The sequence below is a fragment of the Syngnathoides biaculeatus genome, chromosome 21, assembly GCF_019802595.1.
Source record: "Syngnathoides biaculeatus isolate LvHL_M chromosome 21, ASM1980259v1, whole genome shotgun sequence".
NCBI classification, from domain to species: Eukaryota; Metazoa; Chordata; class Actinopteri; order Syngnathiformes; family Syngnathidae; genus Syngnathoides; species Syngnathoides biaculeatus.
This window is the reverse complement of record NC_084660.1, coordinates 2,993,958-2,999,961: the sequence shown is the minus strand read 5'-3', so window position 1 is coordinate 2,999,961 and position 6,004 is coordinate 2,993,958. Positions and strand designations below refer to the sequence as shown.

The 6,004-nt window shown below is 43.8% G+C and overlaps 1 protein-coding gene across 1 annotated transcript in view; it reads right to left on the bottom strand.

Moving 5' to 3' along the window:
* Positions 1-5,965, bottom strand: part of LOC133494946 (GRB2-associated-binding protein 1-like) — a 36,853-nt gene extending 30,888 nt beyond the window's left edge. Inside the window, exons 1-3 of the mRNA XM_061809254.1 lie at positions 5,838-5,965; positions 4,857-5,079; positions 3,977-4,057 (exon numbers count right to left, since the gene is read on the bottom strand). The gene's annotated coding sequence lies outside the window, so the exon portion shown is untranslated. The remainder of the gene's footprint in view (positions 1-3,976; positions 4,058-4,856; positions 5,080-5,837) is intronic.
* Positions 5,966-6,004: the final 39 nt, after the last annotated feature.

Genomic DNA, 6,004 nt, shown 5'->3' with positions numbered 1-6,004 from the left:
CAATGGCTATTCAATTGATGCACTATTACAAAAACTGCAAATGCAGAGGGTTGCGTCAGGAAGGGCATCCGGCGTAAAAACTGTGCCAAACAAATGTGAGCGTTCATCTAAAGAATACCATACCGGATCGGCCGTGGCCCGGGTTAACAACGCCCGCCCCCGGCACTGCTAACCTGCAGGGCGTCAGTGGGAATTCAGCTACTGTGGGTCGAACACAAAGAAGAGGAGGAAACCGGATCAGTCGTCAGAAGAAAAAGTGGAATGCATAGAGCCTACAACTGAGTGTAGGGAATATGACAGAAAAAGCTCAGGAGTTGATTTACATGATGATTAGGAGAAAGGTTGATATACTGTGCATCCATGAGAGCAGGTGGAAAGGTAGTAAGGCTAGAAGTTTGGGAGCAGGGTTTAAATTATTCTACCACGGAGTAGATGGGAAGAGAAATGGAGGTGAAAAGAGTATCAGATCGAGTGATTAGACTAAAATTTTAAATTGAGGGTGTTATGTATAATGTGGTTAGCGACTATGCCCCACAGGTACGATGTGACCTAGAGTTGAAAGAGAAATTCTGGAAGGAACTAGATGAAGTAGTTCTGAGCATCCCAGACAGCGAGAGAGTTGTGATTGGTGTAGATTGTAATGGACATATTGGTAAAGGAAACAGGGGCGATAAAGAAGTGATGGGTAAGTACAGCATCCAGGAAAGGAACTTTGAGGGACAGATGGTGGTGGACTTTGCAAAAAGGATGGAGATGGCTGTAGTGAACACTTATTTCCAGAAGAGGGAGGAACATATAGTGACCTACAAGAGCGGAGGTAGAACCACGCAGGTAGATTATATTTTGTGCAGACGATGTAATCTGAAGGAGGTTACTGACTGTAAAGTAGTGGTAGGGGAGAGTGTAGCTCGACAGCATAGGATGGTAGTATGTAGGATGATTCTGGTGGTGGGTAGGAAGATTAAGAAGACAAAGGTAGAGCAGAGAACCATGTGGTGGAAGCTGAAAAAGGAAGAATGTTGTGCAGCCTTCCGGAAAGAGGTGAGACAGGCTCTCGATGGACAACCGAAGCTCCCGGAAGACTGGACGACGACAGCCAAGGTGATCAGAGAGACGGGCAGGAGAGTACTTGGTGTGTCGTCTGGTAGGAAAGGGGAGAAGGAGACTTGGTGGTGGAACCCCAAAATACAGGGAGTCATAGAAGGAAATAGATTAGCGAAGAAGTGGGACACAGAGGACTGAGGAGAGGCGAAAGGAGTACATCAAGATGCGACGTAGGGCAAAGGTAGAGGTGGAAAAGGCTAAACAAGAGGCATATGAAGACATGTACACCAGGTTGGACATGAAAGAAGGATCTCTACAGGTTGGCCAGACAGAGGGATAGACATGGGAAGGATGTGCAGCAGATAAGGGTGATTAAAGATAGAGATGGAAATATGTTGACTGGTGCCAGTAGTTTGCTAAATAGATGGAAAGAGTACTTTGAGAAGTTGATGAATGAAGAAAATGAGAGAGAAGGAAGAGTTGAAGAGGCAAACGTGAAGGACCAAGAAGTGGCAATGATTAGTAAGGGGGAAGTTAGAAAGCCACTACACAAAAGGATGAAAAATGGAAAGGCAGTTGGTCCTGATGACTTACTGGTGGAGGTATGGAAGCAATTTGGAGAGATGGCTGTGGAGTTTTTGACCAACTTATTCAACAGAATACTAGCGGGTGAATAGACGCCTGAAGAATGGAGGAAAGGTGTTCTAGTTCCCATTTTTAAGAACAAAGGCGATGTTCAGAGCTGTGGGAATTATAGAGGAATAAAGTTGATGAGCCACACAATGAAGTTATGAGGTTATAGTGGAGGCTAGACTCAGGACAGAAGTATCTGCGAGCAACAGTATGGTTTCATCCCTAGAAAGAGTACCACAGATGCATTATTTGCCTTGAGGATGCAAGTGGAAAAGTACAGAGGTCAGAAGGAGCTACATTGTGTCTTTGTGGGTCTAGAGAAAGCCTATGACAGAGTACCAAGAGAGGAACTGTGGTACTGCATGCGTAAGTCTGGTGTGGCAGAGAAGTATGTTAAAATAGTACAGGACATGTATGATGGCAGCAGAACAATGGTGAGGTGTGCCTTAGGTGTGACAGAACAATGGTGAGGTGTGCCTTAGGTGTGACAGAGGAATTTAAGGTGGAGGTGGGACTGCATCAGGGATCAGCTCTGAGCCACTTCCTGTTTGCAGTGGTAATGGATAGGCTGACAGATGAGGTTAGACTGGAATCCCCTTGGACCATGATGTACGCAGATATTGTGATATGCAGAGGAACAATTAGAAAGATGGAGACATGCACTGGAAAGGAGAGGAATGAAGATTAGCCAAAGTAAAACAGAATATATGTGTGTGAATGAGAAAGCAGGAGGGGGAAGAGTGACGCTACAGGGAGAAGAGATAGTGAGGGTGGAGGACTTCAAATCTTTAGGGTCAACAATCCAGAGCAACGGCGAGTGAGGTAAGGAAGTGAAGAAACGGGTCCAAGCAGGTTGGAACAGCTGGGGGAAGGTGTCTGGTGCGTTATGTGACAGAAGAGTCTCTGCTAGGACAAAGGGCAAAATTGACAAAACAGCGGTGAGGCCGGCCATGATGTACAGATTAGAGACTGTGACACAGAAGAAACAACAGGAAGCAGAATTGGGGGTAGCAGAAATTAAGATTTTGAGGTTCTCGCTCGGAGTGAGCAGGTTGGATAGGATTAGAAATGAGCTCAGAGAGACAGCCAAAGTTGGATGTTTTGGAGACAAGATTCGAGAGAGCAGACTTCGATGGTTTGGACATGTTCAGAGGCGAGAGAGTCTGAGGATGGAGCTGCCAGGAAAAAGAGCGAGAGGAAGACCAAAGAGAAGGTTTATGGATGTGGTGAGGGAAGACATGAGGGCAGTTGGCGTTAGAGAGGAAGATGCAGGAGATAGGCTAAGATGGCAAAAGATGACACGCTGTGGCGACCCCGAATGGGACAAGCCGAAAGGAAAAGATACTGTATATTTTCAGACAAGTCTCACTCTGTGTCCAGAGACAAAATGGCCTGCGGATGGCCCAGCTAGCTTGCCCAAACCTCCAGTCTTTTATTTTCCGGCGCAACATGGTACCTGCGCGCTATGTTATCCTGACATTGTTGAAAGCTCTTTTTGCCGCTTCTATAGCGCGAGCGTGTGATGCTTGTATTTCCGAGAGAGACGTGAGGGTTGTTCACACAAAGCTCTTGCGTGGGCCGCAACTGCTGAATACGAACCAGCTCTCATCTTTTCTCTCTTTTGCATCGAGCTCCTCTCCACCAACTCAGTGTCATCTTGTGCTATGAGGCAAACTCACGTCTCCAGGAACTGTCTGTCCTTTTGGCAGGCAGTGGTACACTGAATCCAAAAACTGGACCATCGGGAAACTGCTACCGTTGTTTTCCAAGGATGCAGAAAGTCAAAATGCAGTGGAGCGTCAGATGCCTGATCGCCGTTCACAAGCGCAGATTATAAGAATCAGATGTCATTTTATACATAGTTTTGCACTTTATCGGAGGACTTTGCAGCTACCATTGCCAGCCCCCCCCCCACCCCACCCCACACACACACGCGACAGTCGAATCACGTAGCGATAACAACGAGGCGGTGGAATGAGTGCATCAAGGACGGAGACAGTCCGAAATTTAAGCTTCTTTCACGTTTAAAGAACTGGCGTAAACAACTGCATGGCAACGGTAAAGTACACATTGTCAATGGTGAGTCAGTTCATGCGAGCCGCAGACCAACAATTGGGCCAAATTGTTGCCAATTGTCAGAGATCTGGAGTATCATGTGGTGTGGGGTGTTTTTAATGACAAAGAAAATGATGATGGCTGACAACTGTAAATGTTAATATAGATTTATATGTGGTTACACATATAGCAGTAAAACAGATGGTGCAGAACTAGAGTTCAGTGCGTTGCTTTCCAAACTCACCATAACGTTGTTTCCAGGAACCTCAATGCTTGTTCGTCGCAGACAGCCCACGTTTACGGTTTTTGTGTGTACAAGGTGAACCTGTGGAAATTGGAATTAGTGGGTGGGTGGGGGCCACTTAGAACCAATCCTTGTACCAGAATCAATTTGTGAAGACCACTGGAGGATGGAGTCAGGTCGCTATCAATAAAACAAGAGACCAAGCTACGGCGAAACATGTGTAAAATTGTTCAAACTCTGGCATCTTTTAATGTACCCACAATAATAACTTCACACCCCCAAATGTTTTTTTACCTCTTCAGTTTTAGTGTCTTTTCTCTGACGCCATACTCGAATAGCTTCGTTGTTGATAAGAGCCTTGCTAACTAGCAGAGTCCGTGTCACGGAAAATGAGGAAATACAAACCTCGAGCGCAAAATTGATCAATGTATCCACAATAATACAAGGGATGATAATGACCAATTTGGAAACACTGAAAATGTCTGCATTGGGGGTGGGGGGTGCGCCCCCCTTTGGGCACGATTTATGTTATTTTTTTTAATAAAACACACTCAAATGGTGACCTCTGGTTACTTCTAACAGTGTAAATACAGGGCAGTCATAAGATTTTGAAAACTTAATGCGAGTCCAAACAACCAAAATAATTTTGCCAAACATCAGACATAAAATTGTAGACAGTGAAATCAAATAGGCGACTGCACTTACAAGTTATACTTCAGAAATAAGTACACAAGTAATTTGTTTATATACATGAGAGAGATCATGAAATATAAAAGTGAGCGATAAAATGCGTGATCTACAGGGCCAGTGCTACACATAGGCCTAATTGTATGAACAGTTGTCAATTATATAATATTTGAGAAATTTACGCCCAACTTACCATTGCGTTTCCTGGTTTGGATAGTCTCCTGGATAAGTGCACAGCACTTTGCCGGGAACGTGCTCGGTGAGACATGATACCGTTTTCGTTGCCATCTGCACGGTTACACTTTTTTTTTTTTTTTCCAAGCCATGCCCATCTGTAAAACTTTTTTTACACCATGATTTTTAAATCATTTCTCCTGGCACAATCTTCATCTTTTCGCTCCAAGACTTTCGCCATACTGGAAAACATGCAGACCGCTCAATAACATATGCATACGTATGTCTAAATTATATTTATGCCTTACTAAACTGAACGCTTCTCTAAGAAATGTTAGCAGAGTGGGAAATACCGATGAAAATACTGCCAAAAAGTGTTGTCATTATTCTAAACACCAAATGTAATGCAAACATTTAGCAATGCTGTAAACAGGTAGCAGTGCCGTTTTTCGATCACACACACCCCCGCCCCCTACCAAAAAAACAAAATTACATTTTCGGATGAAAAGACTCGGAATTCCGCGGAATTCTCACCTCTGATAACTTTACGCTCCGCAATATATATATATATATTTTTTTTTTCTTTACCTCTTCCTTTTCAGTTTTTACGCTCGTTTCTACCTAATTTGAACTCTGACGCCATATTTGACTAGCTTCGTTGACGATAGTTGCTAAAGTATTGCTAATTACCGGAGTCCGCGTCACAAAGCTCGAGCGTGAAATTGATTTATGTACCCACAATATTAACTTTACGCCCCACAATATTTTTTTTACCTATTCCTTTTCAGTTTTTACGCTTGTTTCTGCCTAATTTGAAATCTCTGACGCCATACTTCAATAGCTTCATTGAGAATAGTTGTTAGTAGTTAGTTAATATTGCTAATTAGCAGAGTCCGCGTCACGGAAAAAGGAGACACAAATCTCAAGCGTGAAATTGTTCTATGTAACCACAACAATAACTTTACGCCCCACAATATATATACTTTTTTTTTTTCTTTACCTTTTCAGTTTCAGCTTTTACGCTTCTTTCTACCTAATTTGAACTCTCCGACGCCATAGTTGAATCGCTTCGTTAGAGACAGCTGTTAAAGAGTATCGCTAATTACCGGAGCCCGCGTCACGGAAAACGAGAAGGCCCAAACCTCTTCTCGCGGTCTCGATCTTTCG